Genomic DNA, 25,042 nt, shown 5'->3' with positions numbered 1-25,042 from the left:
ATTTTTGCAAATAATGCTTCATATGTGAAGCTGACACTCAAATGTGAAAAATAAACTAGTTCAATTAAGAAATCTACTTCAATGAACAATGCTTTTCATTAAAGACATACATAGAACACATTTAGTGAAAATCTAACATTACTGTTATAGTAGAAGTCATGTCATTGGCCAGATGTGTATGTTATGATTTTTTGTCATTTGTGATGGATCTACATGATGGTGTAGTAGTTCACAAATATAGGTTACGTTTAAAGTAAAATAAATGTTCTTTAAGCAAAGGTTCACTTGAAAGTGGACTTGCTAACAAGCCTGTGATATTGCTGAGAACACAACCAACAATGTATAAAGAATTGATTTAAAATATGACAAATTGTGTCAGAAAACCCTTCTTTATTTGTGTCAGAAAGATTAGGTGGCCGAGTGGTTAAGGCGATGGACTACTAATCCATTGTGCTCTGCGTGCATGGGTTCAAATCCCTTCCTCGTCGGTTTGGAATTGTTTGCTTGGAAATGGAATTTTTGCAAATAATGCTTCATAAGTGAAGCTGACACTCAAATGTCAAAAATAAACTAATTCAATTAAGAAATCTACTTCAATGAACAATGCTTTTCATTAAAGATATACATAGAACACATTTAGTGAAAATCTACCATTACTGTTATAGTAGAAGTCATGTCATTGGCTAGATGTGTATGTTATGATTTTTTGTCGTTGGTGATGGATCAACATGATGGTGTAGTAGTTCACAAATATAGGTTACGTTTAAAGTAAAATAAATGTTCTTTAAGCAAAGGCTCACTTGAAAGTGGACTTGCTAACAAGCCTGTGATATTGCTGAGAACACAACCAACAATGTATAAAGAATTGATTTAAAATATGACAAGTGGAGTCAGAAAACCCTTCTTTATTTGTGCCAGAAAGACGAGGTGGCGGAGTGGTTAAGGCCATGGATTGCTAATCCATTGTGCTCTACACGCATGGGTTCAATTGTCGGTTTGGAATTGTTTGCTTGGAACTGGAATTTTTGCAAATAATGCTTCATAAGTGAAGCTGACACTCAAATGTCAAAAATAAACTAGTTCAATTAAGAAATCTACTTCAATGAACAATGCTTTTCACTAAAGACATACATAGCACACATTTAGTGAAAATCTACCATTACTGTTATAGTAGAAGTCATGTCATTGGCCAGATGTGTATGTTATGATTTTTTGTCATTTGTGATGGATCAACATGATGGTGTAGTAGTTCACAAATATAGGTTACGTTTAAAGTAAAATAAATGTTCTTTAAGCAAAGGCTCACTTGAAAGTGGACTTGCTAACAAGCCTGTGATATTGCTGAGAACACAACCATCAATGTATAAATAATTGATTTAAAATATGACATGTGGTGTCAGAAAACCCTTCTGTTTTTGTGCCAGAAAGACGAGGTGGCTGAGTGGTTAAGGCTATGGACTGCTAATCCCTTGTACTTTGCACGCATGGGTTCAAATCCCATCTTCATCGGTTTGGAATTGTTTGCAAGGAAATGGAATTTTTGCGAATAATGCTTCATAAGTGAAGCTGACACTCAAATGTCAAAAATAAACTAGTTCAATTAAGAAATCTACTTCAATGAACAATGCTTTTCATTAAAGACATTCAAAGCACACATTTAGTGAAAATCTACAATTACTGTTATAGTAGAAGTCATGTCACTGGCTAGATGTGTATGTTATGATTTTTTGTCATTTATGATGGATCAACATGATGGTGTAGTAGTTCACAAATATAGGTAACATTTAAAGTAAAATAAATGTTCTTTAAGCAAAGGCTCACTTGAAATTGGACCTGCTAACAAGCCTGTGATATTGGTGAGAACACAACCAACAATGTATAAAGAATTGATTTAAAATATGACAAGTGGTGTCAGAAAACCCTTCTATTTTTGTGCCAGAAAGACAAGGTGGCCAAGTGGTTAAGGCGATAGACTGCTAATCCATTGTGCTCTGCAGGCAATGGTTCAAATCCCATCTTAGTCGGTTTGGAATTGTTTGCTTGGAAATGGGATTTTTGCAAATAATGCTTCATAAGTGAAGCTGACACTCAAATGTCAAAAATAAACTAGTTCAATTAAGAAATCTACTTCAATGAACAATGCTTTTCACTAAAGACATACATAGCACACATTTAGTGAAAATCTACCATTACTGTTATAGTAGACGTCATGCCATTGGCCAGATTTGTATGTTATGATTATTTGTCGTTTGTGAATGATCAACACGATGGTGTAGTAGCTCACAAATATAGGTAACATTTAAAGTAAAATAAATGTTCTTTAAGCAAAGGCCCACTTGAAAATGGACTTGCTAACAAGCCTGTGATATTGCTGAGAACACAACCAACAATGTATAAAGAATTGATTTAAAATATGACAAGTGGTGTCAGAAAACCCTTCTTTATTTGTGCCAGTAAGATGAGGTGGCCGAGTGGTTAAGGCGATGGACTTCACTTCACTTCTCTTACGAAGCATTATTTGCAAACATTCCATTTCTAAGCAAACAATTCCATACCGACGAGGATGGGATTTGAACCCATGCATGCAGAGCACAATCCATTGTGCGCTGCACGCATGGGTTCAAATCCCATCCTCGTCGGTTTGGAATTGTTTGCTTGGAAATGGAATTTTTGCAAATAATGCTTCATATGTGAAGCTGAGACTCAAATGTCAAAAATAAACTAGTTCAATTAAGAAATCTACTTCAATGAACAATTCTTTTCATTAAAGACATTCATAGCACGCATTTAGTGAAAATCTACTATTTCTGTTATAGTAGAAGTCATGTCATTGGCCAGAAGTGTATGTTATGATTTTTTGTCATTTGTGATGGATCAACATGATGGTGTAGTAGTTCACAAATATAGGTAACATTTAAAGTAAAATAAATGTTCTTTAAGCAAAGGCTCACTTGAAAGTGGACTTGCTAACAAGCCTGTGATATTGATGAGAACACAACCAACAATGTATAAAGAATTGCTTTAAAATATGACAAGTGGTGTCAGAAAACCCTTCTTTTTTTGTGCCAGAAAGACAAGGTGGCCGAGTGGTTAAGGCGATGGACTGCTAATCCATTGTGCTCTGCACGCATGGGAGCAAATGCCGTCCTCGTCGGTTTGGAATTGTTTGCTTGGAAATTGAATTTTTGCAAATATTGCTTCATAAGTGAAGCTGACACTCAAATGTCAAAAATAAACTAGTTCAATTAAGAAATCTACTTCAATGAACAATACTTTTCATTCAAGACATACATATCACACATTTAGTGAAAATCTACCATTACTGTTATAGTAGAAGTCATGTCATTGGCTAGATGTGTATGTTATGATTTTTTGTCGTTTGTGAAGGATCAACATGATGGTGTAGTAGTTCACAAATATAGGTTATGTTTAAAGTAAAATAAATGTTCTTTAAGCAAAGGCTCAATTGAAAGTGGACTTGCTAACAAGCCTGTGATATTGCTGAGAACACAACCAACAATGTATAAAGAATTGATTTAAAATATGACAAGTGGTGTCAGTAAACCCTTCATTATTTGCACCAGAAAGACGTGGTGGCCGAGTGGTTAAGGCAATGGACTGCTAATCCATTGTGCTCTGCACGCATGGGTTCAATTGTCGGTTCGGAATCGTTTGCTTGGACATGGAATTTTTGCAAATAATGCTTCATAAGTGAAGCTGACACTCAAATGTCAAAAATAAACTAATTCAATTAAGAAATCTACTTCAATGAACAATGCTTTTCATTAAAGACATACATAGAACACATTTAGTGAAAATCTGCCATTACTGTTATAGTAGAAGTCATGTCATTGGCTAGATGTGTATGTTATGATTTTTTGTCGTTGGTGATGGATCAACATGATGGTGTAGTAGTTCACAAATAAAGGTTACGTTTAAAGTAAAATAAATGTTCTTTAAGCAAAGGCTCACTTGAAAGTGGACTTGCTAACAAGCCTTTGATATTGCAGAGAACACAACCAACAATGTATAAAGAATTGATTTAAAATATGACAAGTGGTGTCAGAAAACCCTTCTTTATTTGTGCCAGAAAGATGAGGTGGCCGAATGGTTAAGGCGATGGACTTCAATTCACTTCACTTATGAAGCATTATTTGCAAAAATTCCATATCCAAGCAAGCAATTCCAAACCGATGAGGATGGGATTTGAACCCATGCATGCAGTGCACAATCCATTGTCAAAAATAAACTAGTTCAATTAAGAAATCTACTTCAATGAACAATGCTTTTTATTAAAGACATACATAGCCAACTTTTAGTGAAAATCTACCATTACTGTTATAGTAGAAGTCATGTCATTGGCCAGATGTGTATGTTATGATTTTTTTGTCATTTGTGATGGATCAACATGATGGTGTAGTAGTTCACAAATATAGGTTACGTTTAAAGCAAAATAAATGTTCTTTAAACAAAGGCTCACTTGAAAGTGGACTTGCTAACAAGCCTGTGATATTGCTGAGAACACAACCAACAATGTGTAAAGAATTGATTTAAAGTATGACAAGAGGTGTCAGAAAAACCTTCTAGATTTGTGCAAAAAGACGAGGTGGCCGAGTGGTTAAGGTGATGGACTGCTAATCTATTGTGCTCTGCACGCATGGGTTCAAATCCCATCCTCGTCGGTTTGGAATTGTTTGCTTGGAAATTAAATTTTTGCAAATAATGCTTCGTAAGTGAAGCTGACACTCAAATGTCAAAAATAAACTAATTCAATTAAGAAATCTACTTCAATGAACAATGCATTTCATTAAAGACATACATAGCACAAATTTAGTGAAAATCTACCATTACTGTTATAGTAGACGTCATGTCATTGGCCATATTGGTATGTTATGATTTTTTGTCATTTGTGATGGATCAACATGATGGTGAAGTAGTTTACAAAAATAGGCTACATTTAAAGTAAAATAAATGTTCTTTAAGCAAAGGCTCACTTGAAACTGGACTTGCTAACAAGCCTGTGATATTGCTGAGAACACAACCAACAATGTATAAAGATTTAATTTAAAATATGACAAGTGGTGTCAGAAAACCCTTCTTTATTTGTGCCAGAAAGATGAGGTGGCCGAGTGGTTAAGGAGATGGACTTCACTTCACTTATGAAGTATTATTTGCAAAAATTCCATTTCTAAGCAAACAATTCCAAACAGACGAGGATGGGATTTGAAACCATGCATGCTGAGCACAATCCATTGTGCTCTGCACGCATGGATTCATATCCCATCCTCGTTGGTTTGGAATTGTTTGCTTGGAAATGGAATTTTTGCAAATAATGCTTCATATGTGAAGCTGACACTCAAATGTGAAAAATAAACTAGTTCAATTAAGAAATCTACTTCAATGAACAATGCTTTTCATTAAAGACATACATAGAACACATTTAGTGAAAATCTAACATTACTGTTATAGTAGAAGTCATGTCATTGGCCAGATGAGTATGTTATGATTTTTTGTCATTTGTGATGGATCTACATGATGGTGTAGTAGTTCACAAATATAGGTTACATTTAAAGTAAAATAAATGTTCTTTAAGCAAAGGTTCACTTGAAAGTGGACTTGCTAACAAGCCTGTGATATTGCTGAGAACACAACCAACAATGTATAAAGAATTGATTTAAAATATGACAAATTGTGTCAGAAAACCGTTCTTTATTTGTGCTAGAAAGATGAGGTGGCCGAGTGGTTAAGGCGATGGACTGCAAATCCATTGTGCTTTGCACACTTGTGTTCAAATCCCATCTTCATCGGTTTGGATTTGTTTGCTTGGAAATGGAATTTTTGCAAATAATGCTTCATAAGTGAAGCTGACTATCAAATGTCAAAAATAAACTAGTTCAATTAGGATATCTACTTCAATGAACAATGCTTTTCATTAAAGACATACATAGCACACATTTAGTGAAAATCTACCATTACTGTTATAGTAGACGTCATGTCATTGGCCATATTGGTATGTTATTATTATTTGTCGTTTGTGATGGATCAACATGATGGTGTAGTAGCTCACAAATATAGGTTACGTTTAAAGTAAAATAAATGTTCTTTAAGCAAAGGCTCACTTGAAAGTGGACTTGCTAACAAGCATGTGATATTGCTGAGAACACAACCAACAATGTATAAAGAATTGATTTAAAATATGACAAGTGGTGTCAGAAATCCCTTCTTTATTTGTGCCAGAAAGACGACGTGGCCGAGTGGTTAAGGCGATGGACTTCACTTCACTTATGAAGCATTATTTGCAAAAATTCCATATCCAAGCAAGCAATTCCAATCCGACGAGGATGGGATTTGAACCCATGCATGCAGAGCACAATGCATTGTGCGCTGCACGCATTGGTTCAAATCCCATCGTCGTCGGTTTGGAATTGTTTGCTTGGAAATTGAATTTTTGCAAATAATGCTTCATAAGTGAAGCTGACACTCAAATGTCAAAAATAAACTAGTTCAATTAAGAAATCTACTTCAATGAACAATGCTTTTCATTAAAGTCATACATAGCACACATTTAGTAAAAATCTACCATTACTGTTATAGTAGAAGTCATGTTATTGGCCAGATGTGAATGTTATGATGTTTTGTCGTTTGTGATGGATCAACATGATGGTGTAGTAGTTCACAAATAAAGGTTACGTTTAAAGTAAAATAAATGTTCTTTAAGCAAAGGCTCACTTGAAAGTAGACTTGCTAACAAGCCTGTGATATTTATGGGAACACAACCAACAATGTATAAAGAATTGATTTAAAATATGACAAGTGGTGTCAGAAAACCCTTCTTTATTTGTGTCAGAAAGATTAGGTGGCCGAGTGGTTAAGGCGATGGACTACTAATCCATTGTGCTCTGCGTGCATGGGTTCAAATCCCTTCCTCGTCGGTTTGGAATTGTTTGCTTGGAAATGGAATTTTTGCAAATAATGCTTCATAAGTGAAGCTGACACTCAAATGTCAAAAATAAACTAATTCAATTAAGAAATCTACTTCAATGAACAATGCTTTTCATTAAAGATATACATAGAACACATTTAGTGAAAATCTACCATTACTGTTATAGTAGAAGTCATGTCATTGGCTAGATGTGTATGTTATGATTTTTTGTCGTTGGTGATGGATCAACATGATGGTGTAGTAGTTCACAAATATAGGTTACGTTTAAAGTAAAATAAATGTTCTTTAAGCAAAGGCTCACTTGAAAGTGGACTTGCTAACAAGCCTGTGATATTGCTGAGAACACAACCAACAATGTATAAAGAATTGATTTAAAATATGACAAGTGGAGTCAGAAAACCCTTCTTTATTTGTGCCAGAAAGACGAGGTGGCGGAGTGGTTAAGGCCATGGATTGCTAATCCATTGTGCTCTACACGCATGGGTTCAATTGTCGGTTTGGAATTGTTTGCTTGGAAATGGAATTTTTGCAAATAATGCTTCATAAGTGAAGCTGACACTCAAATGTCAAAAATAAACTAGTTCAATTAAGAAATCTACTTCAATGAACAATGCTTTTCACTAAAGACATACATAGCACACATTTAGTGAAAATCTACCATTACTGTTATAGTAGAAGTCATGTCATTGGCCAGATGTGTATGTTATGATTTTTTGTCATTTGTGATGGATCAACATGATGGTGTAGTAGTTCACAAATATAGGTTACGTTTAAAGTAAAATAAATGTTCTTTAAGCAAAGGCTCACTTGAAAGTGGACTTGCTAACAAGCCTGTGATATTGCTGAGAACACAACCATCAATGTATAAATAATTGATTTAAAATATGACATGTGGTGTCAGAAAACCCTTCTGTTTTTGTGCCAGAAAGACGAGGTGGCTGAGTGGTTAAGGCTATGGACTGCTAATCCCTTGTACTTTGCACGCATGGGTTCAAATCCCATCTTCATCGGTTTGGAATTGTTTGCAAGGAAATGGAATTTTTGCGAATAATGCTTCATAAGTGAAGCTGACACTCAAATGTCAAAAATAAACTAGTTCAATTAAGAAATCTACTTCAATGAACAATGCTTTTCATTAAAGACATTCAAAGCACACATTTAGTGAAAATCTACAATTACTGTTATAGTAGAAGTCATGTCACTGGCTAGATGTGTATGTTATGATTTTTTGTCATTTATGATGGATCAACATGATGGTGTAGTAGTTCACAAATATAGGTAACATTTAAAGTAAAATAAATGTTCTTTAAGCAAAGGCTCACTTGAAATTGGACCTGCTAACAAGCCTGTGATATTGGTGAGAACACAACCAACAATGTATAAAGAATTGATTTAAAATATGACAAGTGGTGTCAGAAAACCCTTCTATTTTTGTGCCAGAAAGACAAGGTGGCCAAGTGGTTAAGGCGATAGACTGCTAATCCATTGTGCTCTGCAGGCAATGGTTCAAATCCCATCTTAGTCGGTTTGGAATTGTTTGCTTGGAAATGGAATTTTTGCAAATAATGCTTCATAAGTGAAGCTGACACTCAAATGTCAAAAATAAACTAGTTCAATTAAGAAATCTACTTCAATGAACAATGCTTTTCACTAAAGACATACATAGCACACATTTAGTGAAAATCTACCATTACTGTTATAGTAGACGTCATGCCATTGGCCAGATTTGTATGTTATGATTATTTGTCGTTTGTGAATGATCAACACGATGGTGTAGTAGCTCACAAATATAGGTAACATTTAAAGTAAAATAAATGTTCTTTAAGCAAAGGCCCACTTGAAAATGGACTTGCTAACAAGCCTGTGATATTGCTGAGAACACAACCAACAATGTATAAAGAATTGATTTAAAATATGACAAGTGGTGTCAGAAAACCCTTCTAGATTTGTGCAAAAAGACGAGGTGGCCGAGTGGTTAAGGTGATGGACTGCTAATCTATTGTGCTCTGCACGCATGGGTTCAAATCCCATCCTCGTCGGTTTGGAATTGTTTGCTTGGAAATTAAATTTTTGCAAATAATGCTTCATAAGTGAAGCTGACACTCAAATGTCAAAAATAAACTAATTCAATTAAGAAATCTACTTCAATGAACAATGCATTTCATTAAAGACATACATAGCACAAATTTAGTGAAAATCTACCATTACTGTTATAGTAGACGTCATGTCATTGGCCATATTGGTATGTTATGATTTTTTGTCATTTGTGATGGATCAACATGATGGTGAAGTAGTTTACAAAAATAGGCTACATTTAAAGTAAAATAAATGTTCTTTAAGCAAAGGCTCACTTGAAACTGGACTTGCTAACAAGCCTGTGATATTGCTGAGAACACAACCAACAATGTATAAAGATTTAATTTAAAATATGACAAGTGGTGTCAGAAAACCCTTCTTTATTTGTGCCAGAAAGATGAGGTGGCCGAGTGGTTAAGGAGATGGACTTCACTTCACTTATGAAGTATTATTTGCAAAAATTCCATTTCTAAGCAAACAATTCCAAACAGACGAGGATGGGATTTGAAACCATGCATGCTGAGCACAATCCATTGTGCTCTGCACGCATGGATTCATATCCCATCCTCGTTGGTTTGGAATTGTTTGCTTGGAAATGGAATTTTTGCAAATAATGCTTCATATGTGAAGCTGACACTCAAATGTGAAAAATAAACTAGTTCAATTAAGAAATCTACTTCAATGAACAATGCTTTTCATTAAAGACATACATAGAACACATTTAGTGAAAATCTAACATTACTGTTATAGTAGAAGTCATGTCATTGGCCAGATGTGTATGTTATGATTTTTTGTCATTTGTGATGGATCTACATGATGGTGTAGTAGTTCACAAATATAGGTTACGTTTAAAGTAAAATAAATGTTCTTTAAGCAAAGGTTCACTTGAAAGTGGACTTGCTAACAAGCCTGTGATATTGCTGAGAACACAACCAACAATGTATAAAGAATTGATTTAAAATATGACAAATTGTGTCAGAAAACCGTTCTTTATTTGTGCTAGAAAGATGAGGTGGCCGAGTGGTTAAGGCGATGGACTGCAAATCCATTGTGCTTTGCACACTTGTGTTCAAATCCCATCTTCATCGGTTTGGATTTGTTTGCTTGGAAATGGAATTTTTGCAAATAATGCTTCATAAGTGAAGCTGACACTCAAATGTCAAAAATAAACTAGTTCAATTAGGATATCTACTTCAATGAACAATGCTTTTCATTAAAGACATACATAGCACACATTTAGTGACAATCTACCATTACTGTTATAGTAGACGTCATGTCATTGGCCATATTGGTATGTTATTATTATTTTTCGTTTGTGATGGATCAACATGATGGTGTAGTAGCTCACAAATATAGGTTACGTTTAAAGTAAAATAAATGTTCTTTAAGCAAAGGCTCACTTGAAAGTGGACTTGCTAACAAGCATGTGATATTGCTGAGAACACAACCAACAATGTATAAAGAATTGATTTAAAATATGACAAGTGGTGTCAGAAATCCCTTCTTTATTTGTGCCAGAAAGACGACGTGGCCGAGTGGTTAAGGCGATGGACTTCACTTCACTTATGAAGCATTATTTGCAAAAATTCCATATCCAAGCAAGCAATTCCAATCCGACGAGGATGGGATTTGAACCCATGCATGCAGAGCACAATGCATTGTGCGCTGCACGCATTGGTTCAAATCCCATCGTCGTCGGTTTGGAATTGTTTGCTTGGAAATTGAATTTTTGCAAATAATGCTTCATAAGTGAAGCTGACATTCAAATGTCAAAAATAAACTAGTTCAATTAAGAAATCTACTTCAATGAACAATGCTTTTCATTAAAGTCATACATAGCACACATTTAGTAAAAATCTACCATTACTGTTATAGTAGAAGTCATGTCATTGGCCAGATGTGAATGTTATGATGTTTTGTCGTTTGTGATGGATCAACATGATGGTGTAGTAGTTCACAAATAAAGGTTACGTTTAAAGTAAAATAAATGTTCTTTAAGCAAAGGCTCACTTGAAAGTAGACTTGCTAACAAGCCTGTGATATTTATGGGAACACAACCAACAATGTATAAAGAATTGATTTAAAATATGACAAGTGGTGTCAGAAAACCCTTCTTTATTTGTGTCAGAAAGATGAGGTGGCCGAGTGGTTAAGGCGATAGACTACTAATCCATTGTGCTCTGCGTGCATGGGTTCAAATCCCTTCCTCGTTGGTTTGGAATTGTTTGCTTGGAAATGGAATTTTTGCAAATAATGCTTCATAAGTGAAGCTGACACTCAAATGTCAAAAATAAACTAATTCAATTAAGAAATCTACTTCAATGAACAATGCTTTTCATTAAAGATATACATAGAACACATTTAGTGAAAATCTACCATTACTGTTATAGTAGAAGTCATGTCATTGGCTAGATGTGTATGTTATGATTTTTTGTCGTTGGTGATGGATCAACATGATGGTGTAGTAGTTCACAAATATAGGTTACGTTTAAAGTAAAATAAATGTTCTTTAAGCAAAGGCTCACTTGAAAGTGGACTTGCTAACAAGCCTGTGATATTGCTGAGAACACAACCAACAATGTATAAAGAATTGATTAAAAATATGACAAGTGGAGTCAGAAAACCCTTCTTTATTTGTGCCAGAAAGACGAGGTGGCGGAGTGGTTAAGGCTATGGATTGCTAATCCATTGTGCTCTACACGCATGGGTTCAATTGTCGGTTTGGAATTGTTTGCTTGGAAATGGAATTTTTGCAAATAATGCTTCATAAGTGAAGCTGACACTCAATTGTCAAAAATAAACTAGTTCAATTAAGAAATCTACTTCAATGAACAATGCTTTTCACTAAAGACATACATAGCACACATTTAGTGAAAATCTACCATTACTGTTATAGTAGACGTCATGCCATTGGCCAGATTTGTATGTTATGATTATTTGTCGTTTGTGAATGATCAACACGATGGTGTAGTAGCTCACAAATATAGGTAACATTTAAAGTAAAATAAATGTTCTTTAAGCAAAGGCCCACTTGAAAATGGACTTGCTAACAAGCCTGTGATATTGCTGAGAACACAACCAACAATGTATAAAGAATTGATTTAAAATATGACAAGTGGTGTCAGAAAACCCTTCTTTATTTGTGCCAGTAAGATGAGGTGGCCGAGTGGTTAAGGCGATGGACTTCACTTCACTTCTCTTACGAAGCATTATTTGCAAACATTCCATTTCTAAGCAAACAATTCCATACCGACGAGGATGGGATTTGAACCCATGCATGCAGAGCACAATACATTGTGCGCTGCACGCATGGGTTCAAATCCCATCCTCGTCGGTTTGGAATTGTTTGCTTGGAAATGGAATTTTTGCAAATAATGCTTCATATGTGAAGCTGAGACTCAAATGTCAAAAATAAACTAGTTCAATTAAGAAATCTACTTCAATGAACAATTCTTTTCATTAAAGACATTCATAGCACGCATTTAGTGAAAATCTACTATTTCTGTTATAGTAGAAGTCATGTCATTGGCCAGAAGTGTATGTTATGATTTTTTGTCATTTGTGATGGATCAACATGATGGTGTAGTAGTTCACAAATATAGGTAACATTTAAAGTAAAATAAATGTTCTTTAAGCAAAGGCTCACTTGAAAGTGGACTTGCTAACAAGCCTGTGATATTGATGAGAACACAACCAACAATGTATAAAGAATTGCTTTAAAATATGACAAGTGGTGTCAGAAAACCCTTCTTTTTTTGTGCCAGAAAGACGAGGTGGCCGAGTGGTTAAGGCGATAGACTGCTAATCCATTGTGCTCTGCACGCATGGGAGCAAATGCCGTCCTCGTCGGTTTGGAATTGTTTGCTTGGAAATTGAATTTTTGCAAATATTGCTTCATAAGTGAAGCTGACACTCAAATGTCAAAAATAAACTAGTTCAATTAAGAAATCTACTTCAATGAACAATACTTTTCATTCAAGACATACATATCACACATTTAGTGAAAATCTACCATTACTGTTATAGTAGAAGTCATGTCATTGGCTAGATGTGTATGTTATGATTTTTTGTCGTTTGTGAAGGATCAACATGATGGTGTAGTAGTTCACAAATATAGGTTATGTTTAAAGTAAAATAAATGTTCTTTAAGCAAAGGCTCAATTGAAACTGGACTTGCTAACAAGCCTGTGATATTGCTGAGAACACAACCAACAATGTATAAAGAATTGATTTAAAATATGACAAGTGGTGTCAGTAAACCCTTCATTATTTGAACCAGAAAGACGTGGTGGCTGAGTGGTTAAGGCAATGGACTGCTAATCCATTGTGCTCTGCACGCATGGGTTCAATTGTCGGTTCGGAATCGTTTGCTTGGACATGGAATTTTTGCAAATAATGCTTCATAAGTGAAGCTGACACTCAAATGTCAGAAATAAACTAATTCAATTAAGAAATCTACTTCAATGAACAATGCTTTTCATTAAAGACATACATAGAACACATTTAGTGAAAATCTGCCATTACTGTTATAGTAGAAGTCATGTCATTGGCTAGATGTGTATGTTATGATTTTTTGTCGTTGGTGATGGATCAACATGATGGTGTAGTAGTTCACAAATATAGGTTACGTTTAAAGTAAAATAAATGTTCTTTAAGCAAAGGCTCACTTGAAAGTGGACTTGCTAACAAGCCTGTGATATTGCTGAGAACACAACCAACAATGTATAAAGAATTGATTTAAAATATGACAAGTGGTGTCAGAAAACCCTTCTTTATTTGTGCCAGAAAGATGAGGTGGCGGAGTGGTTAAGGCCATGGATTGCTAATCCATTGTGCTCTGCACGCATGGGTTCAATTGTCGGTTTGGAATTGTTTGCTTGGAAATGGAATTTTTGCAAATAATGCTTCATAAGTGAAGCTGACACTCAAATGTCAAAAATAAACTAGTTCAATTAAGAAATCTACTTCAATGAACAATGCTTTTCACTAAAGACATACATAGCACACATTTAGTGAAAATCTACCATTACTGTTATAGTAGAAGTCATGTCATTGGCCAGATGTGTATGTTATGATTTTTTGTCATTTGTGATGGATCAACATGATGGTGTAGTAGTTCACAAATATAGGTTACGTTTAAAGTAAAATAAATGTTCTTTAAGCAAAGGCTCACTTGAAAGTGGACTTGCTAACAAGCCTGTGATATTGCTGAGAACACAACCATCAATGTATAAATAATTGATTTAAAATATGACATGTGGTGTCAGAAAACCCTTCTGTTTTTGTGCCAGAAAGACGAGGTGGTTGAGTGGTTAAGGCTATGGACTGCTAATCCGTTGTACTCTGCACGCATGGGTTCAAATCCCATCTTCATCGGTTTGGAATTGTTTGCAAGGAAATGGAATTTTTGCAAATAATGCTTCATAAGTGAAGCTGACACTCAAATGTCAAAAATAAACTAGTTCAATTAAGAAATCTAATTCAATGATCAATGCTTTTCATTAAAGACATTCAAAGCACACATTTAGTGAAAATCTACAATTACTGTTATAGTAGAAGTCATGTCACTGGCTAGATGTGTATGTTATGAATTTTTGTCATTTATGATGGATCAACATGATGGTGTAGTAGTTCACAAATATAGGTAACATTTAAAGTAAAATAAATGTTCTTTAAGCAAAGGCTCACTTGAAATTGGACCTGCTAACAAGCCTGTGATATTGGTGAGAACACAACCAACAATGTATAAAGAATTGATTTAAAATATGACAAGTGGTGTCAGAAAACCCTTCTATTTTTGTGCCAGAAAGACAAGGTGGCCAAGTGGTTAAGGCGATAGACTGCTAATCCATTGTGCTCTGCACGCAATGGTTCAAATCCCATCTTAGTCGGTTTGGAATTGTTTGCTTGGAAATGGGATTTTTGCAAATAATGCTTCATAAGTGAAGCTGACACTCAAATGTCAAAAATAAACTAGTTCAATTAAGAAATCTACTTCAATGAAAATGCTTTCACTAAAGACATACATAGCACACATTTAGTGAAAATCTACCATTACTGTTATAGTAGACGTCATGCCATTGGCCAGATTTGTATGTTATGATTATTTGTCGTTTGTGAAGGATCAACACGATGGTGTAGTGGCTCACAAATATAGGTAACATTTAAAGTAAAATAAATGTTCTTTAAGCAAAGGCCCACTTGAAAATGGACTTGCTAACAAGCCTGTGATATTGCTGAGAACACAACCAACAATGTATAAAGAATTGATATAAAATTTGACAAGTGGTGTCAGAAAACCCTTCTTTATTTGTGCCAGTAAGATGAGGTGGCCGAGTGGTTAAGGCGATGGACTTCACTTCACTTCTCTTACGAAGCATTATTTGCAAACATTCCATTTCTAAGCAAACAATTCCATACCCACGAGGATGGGATTTGAACCCATGCATGCAGAGCACAATCCATTGTGCGCTGCACGCATGGGTTCAAATTCCATCCTCGTCGGTTTGGAATTGTTTGCTTGGAAATTGAATTTTTGCAAATAATGCTTCATATGGGAAGCTGAGACTCAAATGTCAAAAATAAACTAGTTCAATTAAGAAATCTACTTCAATGAACAATGCTTTTCATTAAAGACATTCATAGCACACATTTAGTGAAAATCTACTATTACTGTTATAGTAGAAGTCATGTCATTGGCCAGATGTGTATGTTATGATTTTTTGTCATTTGTGATGGATCAACATGATGGTGTAGTAGTTCACAAATATAGGTAACATTTAAAGTAAAATAAATGTTCTTTAAGCAAAGGCTCACTTGAAAGTGGACTTGCTAACAAGCCTGTGATATTGATGAGAACACAACCAACAATGTATAAAGAATTGCTTTAAAATATGACAAGTGGTGTCAGAAAACCCTTCTTTTTTTGTGCCAGAAAGACGAGGTGGCCGAGTGGTTAAGGCGATGGACTGCTAATCCATTGTGCTCTGCACGCATGGGTGCAAATCCCATCCTCGTCGGTTTGGAATTGTTTGCTTGGAAATTGAATTTTTGCAAATATTGCTTCATAAGTGAAGCTGACACTCAAATGTCAAAAATAAACTAGTTCAATTAAGAAATCTACTTCAATGAACAATACTTTTCATTCAAGACATACATATCACACATTTAGTGAAAATCTACCATTACTGTTATAGTAGAAGTCATGTCATTGGCTAGATGTGTATGTTATGATTTTTTGTCGTTTGTGAAGGATCAACATGATGGTGTAGTAGTTCACAAATATAGGTTACGTTTAAAGTAAAATAAATGTTCTTTAAGCAAAGGCTCAATTGAAAGTGGACTTGCTAACAAGCCTGTGATATTGCTGAGAACACAACCAACAATGTATAAAGAATTGATTTAAAATATGACAAGTGGTGTCAGAAAACCCTTCATTATTTGCACCAGAAAGACGTGGTGGCCGAGTGGTTATGGCGATGGACTGCTAATCCATTGTGCTCTGCACGCATGGGTTCAATTGTCGGTTCGAAATCGTTTGCTTGGAAATGGAATTTTTGCAAATAATGCTTCATAAGTGAAGCTGACACTCAAATGTCAAAAATAAACTAGTTCAATTAAGAAATCTACTTCAATGAACAATGCTTTTCTTTAAAGTCATATATAGCACACATTTAGTAAAAATCTACCATTACTGTTATAGTAGAAGTCATGTCATTGGCCAGATGTGCATGTTATGATGTTTTGTCATTTGTGATGGATCAACATGATGATGTAGTAGTTCACAAATAAAGGTTACGTTTAAATTAAAATAAATGTTCTTTAAGCAAAGGCTCACTTGAAAGTGGACTTGCCAACAAGCCTGTGATATTTATGAGAACACAACCAACAATGTATAAAGAATTGATTTAAAATATGACAAGTGGTGTCATAAAACCCTTCTTGATTTGTGTCAGAAAGATGAGGTGGCCGAGTGGTTAAGGTGATGGACTACTAATCCATTGTGCTCTGCACGCTTGGGTTCGAATCCCATCTTCATCGGTTTGGAATTGTTTGCTTGGAAAAGGAATTTTTGCAAATAATGCTTCATAAGTGAAGCTGACACTCAAATGTCAAAAATAAACTAGTTAAATTAAGAAATCTACTTCAATGAACAATGCTTTTCATTAAAGACATACATAGCACACATTTAGTGAAAATCTACCATTACTGTTATAGTAGAAGTCATGTCATTGGCTAGATGTGTATGTTATGATTTTTTGTCGTTTGTGATGGATCAACATGATAGTGTAGTAGTTCACAAATATAGGTTACGTTTAAAGTAAAATAAATGTTCTTTAAGCAAAGGCTCACTTGAAAGTGGACTTGCTAACAAGCCTTTGATATTGCAGAGAACACAACCAACAATGTATAAAGAATTGATTTAAAATATGACAAGTGGTGTCAGAAAACCCTTCTTTATTTGTGCCAGAAAGATGAGGTGGCCGAATGGTTAAGGCGATGGACTTCAATTCACTTCACTTATGAAGCATTATTTGCAAAAATTCCATATCCAAGCAAGCAATCCCAAACCGATGAGGATGGGATTTGAACCCATGCATGCAGTGCACAATCCATTGTCAAAAATAAACTAGTTCAATTAAGAAATCTACTTCAATGAACAATGCTCTTCATTAAAGACATACATAGCCCACTTTTAGTGAAAATCTACCATTACTGTTATAGTAGAAGTCATGTCATTGGCCAGATGTGTATGTTATGATTTTTTTGTCATTTGTGATGGATCAACATGATGGTGTAGTAGTTCACAAATATAGGTTACGTTTAAAGCAAAATAAATGTTCTTTAAGCAAAGGCTCACTTGAAAGTGGACTTGCTAACAAGCCTGTGATATTGCTGAGAACACAACCAACAATGTGTAAAGAATTGATTTAAAGTATGACAAGAGGTGTCAGAAAACCCTTCTAGATTTGTGCAAAAAAGACGAGGTGGCCGAGTGGTTAAGGTGATGGACTGCTTATCTATTGTGCTTTGCACGCATGGGTTCAAATCCCATCCTCGTCGGTTTGGAATTGTTTGCTTGGAAATTAAATTTTTGCAAATAATGCTTCATAAGTGAAGCTGACACTCAAATGTCAAAAATAAACTAATTCAATTAAGAAATCTTCTTCAATGAACAATGCATTTCATTAAAGACATACATAGCACAAATTTAGTGAAAATCTACCATTACTGTTATAGTAGACGTCATGTCATTGGCCATATTGGTATGTTATGATTTTTTGTCATTTGTGATGGATCAACATGATGGTGAAGTAGTTTACAAAAATAGGCTACATTTAAAGTAAAATAAATGTTCTTTAAGCAAAGGCTCACTTGAAACTGGACTTGCTAACAAGCCTGTGATATTGCTGAGAACACAACCAACAATGTATAAAGATTTAATTTAAAATATGACAAGTGGTGTCAGAAAACCCTTCTTTATTTGTGCCAGAAAGATGAGGTGGCCGAGTGGTTAAGGCGATGCACTTCACTTCACTTATGAAGTATTTGCAAAAATTCCATTTCTAAGCAAACAATTCCAAACAGACGAGGATGTGATTTGAACCCATGCATGCTGAGCACAATCCATTGTGCTCTGCACGCATGGGTTCATATCCCATCCTCGTTGGTTTGGAATTGTTTGCTTGGAAATGGAATTTTTGCAAATAATGCTTCATATGTGAAGCTGACACTCAAATGTGAAAAATAAACTAGTTCAATTAAGAAATCTACTTCAATGAACAATGCTTTTCATTAAAGACATACATAGAACACATTTAGTGAAAATCTACTATTACTGTTATAGTAGAAGTCATGTCATTGGCCAGATGTGTATGTTATGATTTTTTGTCATTTGTGATGGATCTACATGATGGTGTAGTAGTTCACAAATATAGGTTACGTTTAAAGTAAAATAAATGTTCTTTAAGCAAAGATTCACTTGAAAGTGGACTTGCTAAAAAGCCTGTGATATTGCTGAGAACACAACCAACAATGTATAAAGAATTGATTTAAAATATGACAAATGGTGTCAGAAAACTGTTCTTTATTTGTGCTAGAAAGATGAGGTGGCCGAGTGGTTAAGGCGATGGACTGCAAATCCATTGTGCTTTGCACACTTGTGTTCAAATCCCATCTTCATCGGTTTGGATTTGTTTGCTTGGAAATGGAATTTTTGCAAATAATGCTTCATAAGTGAAGCTGACACTCAAATGTCAAAAATAAACTAGTTCAATTAGGATATCTACTTCAATGAACAATGCTTTTCATTAAAGACATACATAGCACACATTTATTGAAAATCTACCATTACTGTTATAGTAGAAGTCATGTCATTGGCCATATTGGTATGTTATTATTATTTGTCGTTTGTGATGGATCAACATGATGGTGTAGTAGCTCACAAATATAGGTTACGTTTAAAGTAAAATAAATGTTCTTTAAGCAAAGGCTCACTTGAAAGTGGACTTGCTAACAAGCATGTGATATTGCTGAGAACACAACCAACAATGTATAAAGAATTGATTTAAAATATGACAAGTGGTGTCAGAAATCCCTTCTTTATTTGTGCCAGAAAGACGACGTGGCCGAGTGGTTAAGGCGATGGACTTCACTTCACTTATGAAGCATTATTTGCAAAAATTCCATATCCAAGCAAGCAATTCCAATCCGACGAGGATGGGATTTGAACCCATGCATGCAGAGCACAATGCATTGTGCGCTGCACGCATTGGTTCAAATCCCATCGTCGTCGGTTTGGAATTGTTTGCTTGGAAATTGAATTTTTGCAAATAATGCTTCATAAGTGAAGCTGACACTCAAATGTCAAAAATAAACTAGTTCAATTAAGAAATCTACTTCAATGAACAATGCTTTTCATTAAAGTCATACATAGCACACATTTAGTAAAAATCTACCATTACTGTTATAGTAGAAGTCATGTCATTGGCCAGATGTGAATGTTATGATGTTTTGTCGTTTGTGATGGATCAACATGATGGTGTAGTAGTTCACAAATAAAGGTTATGTTTAAAGTAAAATAAATGTTCTTTAAGCAAAGGCTCACTTGAAAGTGGACTTGCTAACAAGCCTGTGATATTTATGGGAACACAACCAACAATGTATAAAGAATTGATTTAAAATATGACAAGTGGTGTCAGAAAACCCTTCTTTATTTGTGTCAGAAAGATGAGGTGGCCGAGTGGTTAAGGCGATGGATGACTAATCCATTGTGCTCTGCGTGCATGGGTTCAAATCCCTTCCTCGTTGGTTTGGAGTTGTTTGCTTGGAAATGGAATTTTTGCAAAAAATGCTTCATAAGTGAAGCTGACACTCAAATGTCAAAAATAAACTAATTCAATTAAGAAATCTACTTCAATGAACAATGCTCTTCATTAAAGACATACATAGAACACATTTAGTGAAAATCTACCATTACTGTTATAGTAGAAGTCATGTCATTGGCTAGATGTGTATGTTATGATTTTTTGTCGTTTGTGATGGATCAACATGATAGTGCAGTAGTTCACAAATATAGGTTACGTTTAAAGTAAAATAAATGTTCTTTAAGCAAAGGCTCACTTGAAAGTGGACTTGCTAACAAGCCTGTGATATTGCTGAGAACACAACCATCAATGTATAAATAATTGATTTAAAATATGACATGTGGTGTCAGAAAACCCTTCTGTTTTTGTGCCAGAAAGACGAGGTGGTTGAGTGGTTAAGCCTATGGACTGCTAATCCTTTGTACTCTGCACGCATGGGTTCAAATCCCATCTTCATTGGTTTGGAATTGTTTGCAAGGAAATGGAATTTTTGCAAATAATGCTTCATAAGTGAAGCTGACACTCAAATGTCAAAAATAAACTAGTTCAATTAAGAAATCTACTTCAATGAACAATGCTTTTCACTAAAGACATACATAGCACACATTTAGTGAAAATCTACCATTACTGTTATAGTAGAAGTCATGTCATTGGCCAGATGTGTATGTTATGATTTTTTGTCATTTGTGATGGATCAACATGATGGTGTAGTAGTTCACAAATATAGGTTACGTTTAAAGTAAAATAAATGTTCTTTAAGCAAAGGCTCACTTGAAAGTGGACTTGCTAACAAGCCTGTGATATTGCTGAGAACACAACCATCAATGTATAAATAATTGATTTAAAATATGACATGTGGTGTCAGAAAACCCTTCTGTTTTTGTGCCAGAAAGACGAGGTGGCTGAGTGGTTAAGGCTATGGACTGCTAATCCTTTGTACTCTGCACGCATGGGTTCAAATCCCATCTTCATCGGTTTGGAATTGTTTGCAAGGAAATGGAATTTTTGCGAATAATGCTTCATAAGTGAAGCTGACACTCAAATGTCAAAAATAAACTAGTTCAATTAAGAAATCTACTTCAATGAACAATGCTTTTCATTAAAGACATTCAAAGCACACATTTAGTGAAAATCTACAATTACTGTTATAGTAGAAGTCATGTCACTGGCTAGATGTGTATGTTATGATTTTTTGTCATTTATGATGGATCAACATGATGGTGTAGTAGTTCACAAATATAGGTAACATTTAAAGTAAAATAAATGTTCTTTAAGCAAAGGCTCACTTGAAATTGGACCTGCTAACAAGCCTGTGATATTGGTGAGAACACAACCAACAATGTATAAAGAATTGATTTAAAATATGACAAGTGGTGTCAGAAAACCCTTCTATTTTTGTGCCAGAAAGACAAGGTGGCCAAGTGGTTAAGGCGATAGACTGCTAATCCATTGTGCTCTGCACGCAATGGTTCAAATCCCATCTTAGTCGGTTTGGAATTGTTTGCTTGGAAATGGGATTTTTGCAAATAATGCTTCATAAGTGAAGCTGACACTCAAATGTCAAAAATAAACTAGTTCAATTAAGAAATCTACTTCAATGAACAATGCTTTTCACTAAAGACATACATAGCACACATTTAGTGAAAATCTACCATTACTGTTATAGTAGACGTCATGCCATTGGCCAGATTTGTATGTTATGATTATTTGTCGTTTGTGAAGGATCAACACGATGGTGTAGTAGCTCACAATTATAGGTAACATTTAAAGTAAAATAAATGTTCTTTAAGCAAAGGCCCACTTGAAAATGGACTTGCTAACAAGCCTGTGATATTGCTGAGAACACAACCAACAATGTATAAAGAATTGATTTAAAATATGACAAGTGGTGTCAGAAAACCCTTCTTTATTTGTGCCAGTAAGATGAGGTGGCCGAGTGGTTAAGGCGATGGACTTCACTTCACTTCTCTTACGAAGCATTATTTGCAAACATTCCATTTCTAAGCAAACAATTCCATACCGACGAGGATGGGATTTGAACCCATGCATGCAGAGCACAATCCATTGTGCGCTGCACGCATGGGTTCAAATCCCATCCTCGTCGGTTTGGAATTGTTTGCTTGGAAATGGAATTTTTGCAAATAATGCTTCATATGTGAAGCTGAGACTCAAATGTCAAAAATAAACTAGTTCAATTAAGAAATCTACTTCAATGAACAATTCTTTTCATTAAAGACATTCATAGCACGCATTTAGTGAAAATCTACTATTTCTGTTATAGTAGAAGTCATGTCATTGGCCAGAAGTGTATGTTATGATTTTTTGTCATTTGTGATGGATCAACATGATGGTGTAGTAGTTCACAAATATAGGTAACATTTAAAGTAAAATAAATGTTCTTTAAGCAAAGGCTCACTTGAAAGTGGACTTGCTAACAAGCCTGTGATATTGATGAGAACACAACCAACAATGTATAAAGAATTGCTTTAAAATATGACAAGTGGTGTCAGAAAACCCTTCTTTTTTTGTGCCAGAAAGACGAGGTGGCCGAGTGGTTAAGGCGATGGACTGCTAATCCATTGTGCTCTGCACGCATGGGTGCAAATCCCGTCCTCGTCGGTTTGGAATTGTTTGCTTGGAAATTGAATTTTTGCAAATATTGCTTCATAAGTGAAGCTGACACTCAAATGTAAAAAATAAACTAGTTCAATTAAGAAATCTACTTCAATGAACAATACTTTTCATTCAAGACATACATATCACACATTTAGTGAAAATCTGCCATTACTGTTATAGTAGAAGTCATGTCATTGGCTAGATGTGTATGTTATGATTTTTTGTCGGTTGTGAAGGATCAACATGATGGTGTAGTAGTTCACAAATATAGGTTATGTTTAAAGTAAAATAAATGTTCTTTAAGCAAAGGCTCAATTGAAAGTGGACTTGCTAACAAGCCTGTGATATTGCTGAGAACACAACCATCAATGTATAAATAATTGATTTAAAATATGACATGTGGTGTCAGAAAACCCTTTTGTTTTTGTGCCAGAAAGACGAGGTGGTTGAGTGGTTAAGGCTATGGACTGCTAATCCTTTGTACTCTGCACGCATGGGTTCAAATCCCATCTTCATCGGTTTGGAATTGTTTGCAAGGAAATGGAATTTTTGCAAATAATGCTTCATAAGTGAAGCTGACACTCAAATGTCAAAAATAAACTAGTTCAATTAAGAAATCTAATTCAATGATCAATGCTTTTCATTAAAGACATTCAAAGCACACATTTAGTGAAAATCTACAATTACTGTTATAGTAGAAGTCATGTCACTGGCTAGATGTGTATGTTATGAATTATTGTCATTTATGATGGATCAACATGATGGTGTAGTAGTTCACAAATATAGGTAACATTTAAAGTAAAATAAATGTTCTTTAAGCAAAGGCTCACTTGAAATTGGACCTGCTAACAAGCCTGTGATATTGGTGAGAACACAACCAACAATGTATAAAGAATTGATTTAAAATATGACAAGTGGTGTCAGAAAACCCTTCTATTTTTGTGCCAGAAAGACAAGGTGGCCAAGTGGTTAAGGCGATAGACTGCTAATCCATTGTGCTCTGCACGCAATGGTTCAAATCCCATCTTAGTCGGTTTGGAATTGTTTGCTTGGAAATGGGATTTTTGCAAATAATGCTTCGTAAGTGAAGCTGACACTCAAATGTCAAAAATAAACTAGTTCAATTAAGAAATCTACTTCAATGAACAATGCTTTCACTAAAGACATACATAGCACACATTTAGTGAAAATCTACCATTACTGTTATAGTAGACGTCATGCCATTGGCCAGATTTGTATGTTATGATTATTTGTCGTTTGTGAAGGATCAACACGATGGTGTAGTGGCTCACAAATATAGGTAACATTTAAAGTAAAATAAATGTTCTTTAAGCAAAGGCCCACTTGAAAATGGACTTGCTAACAAGCCTGTGATATTGCTGAGAACACAACCAACAATGTATAAAGAATTGATATAAAATTTGACAAGTGGTGTCAGAAAACCCTTCTTTATTTGTGCCAGTAAGATGAGGTGGCCGAGTGGTTAAGGCGATGGACTTCACTTCACTTCTCTTACGAAGCATTATTTGCAAACATTCCATTTCTAAGCAAACAATACCATACCCACGAGGATGGGATTTGAACCCATGCATGCAGAGCACAATCCATTGTGCGCTGCACGCATGGGTTCAAATCCCATCCTCGTCGGTTTGGAATTGTTTGCTTGGAAATTGAATTTTTGCAAATAATGCTTCATATGTGAAGCTGAGACTCAAATGTCAAAAATAAACTAGTTCAATTAAGAAATCTACTTCAATGAACAATGCTTTTCATTAAAGACATTCATAGCACACATTTAGTGAAAATCTACTATTACTGTTATAGTAGAAGTCATGTCATTGGCCAGATGTGTATGTTATGATTTTTTGTCATTTGTGATGGATCAACATGATGGTGTAGTAGTTCACAAATATAGGTAACATTTAAAGTAAAATAAATGTTCTTTAAGCAAAGGCTCACTTGAAAGTGGACTTGCTAACAAGCCTGTGATATTGATGAGAACACAACCAACAATGTATAAAGAATTGCTTTAAAATATGAC

General features: G+C 34.9%; 11 non-coding genes across 11 annotated transcripts; all 11 read left to right on the top strand.

The window, feature by feature from the left end:
- The first annotated feature begins 406 nt into the window (after window positions 1–406).
- TRNAS-ACU (transfer RNA serine (anticodon ACU)) lies at window positions 407–488 on the top strand. The gene has a single exon. It is a non-coding gene; the product is annotated as a tRNA-Ser (tRNA).
- A 4,112-nt stretch (window positions 489–4,600) lies between these two features.
- Window positions 4,601–4,682, top strand: TRNAS-GCU (transfer RNA serine (anticodon GCU)). The gene has a single exon. It is a non-coding gene; the product is annotated as a tRNA-Ser (tRNA).
- Window positions 4,683–5,725: 1,043 nt separating this feature from the next.
- Window positions 5,726–5,807, top strand: TRNAC-GCA (transfer RNA cysteine (anticodon GCA)). The gene has a single exon. It is a non-coding gene; the product is annotated as a tRNA-Cys (tRNA).
- A 1,043-nt stretch (window positions 5,808–6,850) lies between these two features.
- On the top strand, window positions 6,851–6,932 carry TRNAS-ACU (transfer RNA serine (anticodon ACU)). Its single transcript has one exon. It is a non-coding gene; the product is annotated as a tRNA-Ser (tRNA).
- Window positions 6,933–8,900: 1,968 nt separating this feature from the next.
- TRNAS-GCU (transfer RNA serine (anticodon GCU)) lies at window positions 8,901–8,982 on the top strand. Its single transcript has one exon. It is a non-coding gene; the product is annotated as a tRNA-Ser (tRNA).
- Window positions 8,983–10,025: 1,043 nt separating this feature from the next.
- On the top strand, window positions 10,026–10,107 carry TRNAC-GCA (transfer RNA cysteine (anticodon GCA)). The gene has a single exon. It is a non-coding gene; the product is annotated as a tRNA-Cys (tRNA).
- A 1,043-nt stretch (window positions 10,108–11,150) lies between these two features.
- On the top strand, window positions 11,151–11,232 carry TRNAS-ACU (transfer RNA serine (anticodon ACU)). Its single transcript has one exon. It is a non-coding gene; the product is annotated as a tRNA-Ser (tRNA).
- Window positions 11,233–15,956: 4,724 nt separating this feature from the next.
- Window positions 15,957–16,038, top strand: TRNAS-GCU (transfer RNA serine (anticodon GCU)). The gene has a single exon. It is a non-coding gene; the product is annotated as a tRNA-Ser (tRNA).
- Window positions 16,039–16,977: 939 nt separating this feature from the next.
- On the top strand, window positions 16,978–17,059 carry TRNAS-ACU (transfer RNA serine (anticodon ACU)). Its single transcript has one exon. It is a non-coding gene; the product is annotated as a tRNA-Ser (tRNA).
- Window positions 17,060–19,122: 2,063 nt separating this feature from the next.
- Window positions 19,123–19,204, top strand: TRNAC-GCA (transfer RNA cysteine (anticodon GCA)). Its single transcript has one exon. It is a non-coding gene; the product is annotated as a tRNA-Cys (tRNA).
- A 1,043-nt stretch (window positions 19,205–20,247) lies between these two features.
- On the top strand, window positions 20,248–20,329 carry TRNAS-ACU (transfer RNA serine (anticodon ACU)). Its single transcript has one exon. It is a non-coding gene; the product is annotated as a tRNA-Ser (tRNA).
- Window positions 20,330–25,042: the final 4,713 nt, after the last annotated feature.

This window comes from Taudactylus pleione, unplaced genomic scaffold (assembly GCF_031769625.1).
Source record: "Taudactylus pleione unplaced genomic scaffold, aTauple2 ptg000994l, whole genome shotgun sequence".
NCBI classification, from domain to species: domain Eukaryota; kingdom Metazoa; phylum Chordata; class Amphibia; order Anura; family Myobatrachidae; genus Taudactylus; species Taudactylus pleione.
The sequence above is the reverse complement of the archived record's forward strand: the minus strand, read 5'-3'. Positions and strand labels throughout refer to the sequence as shown.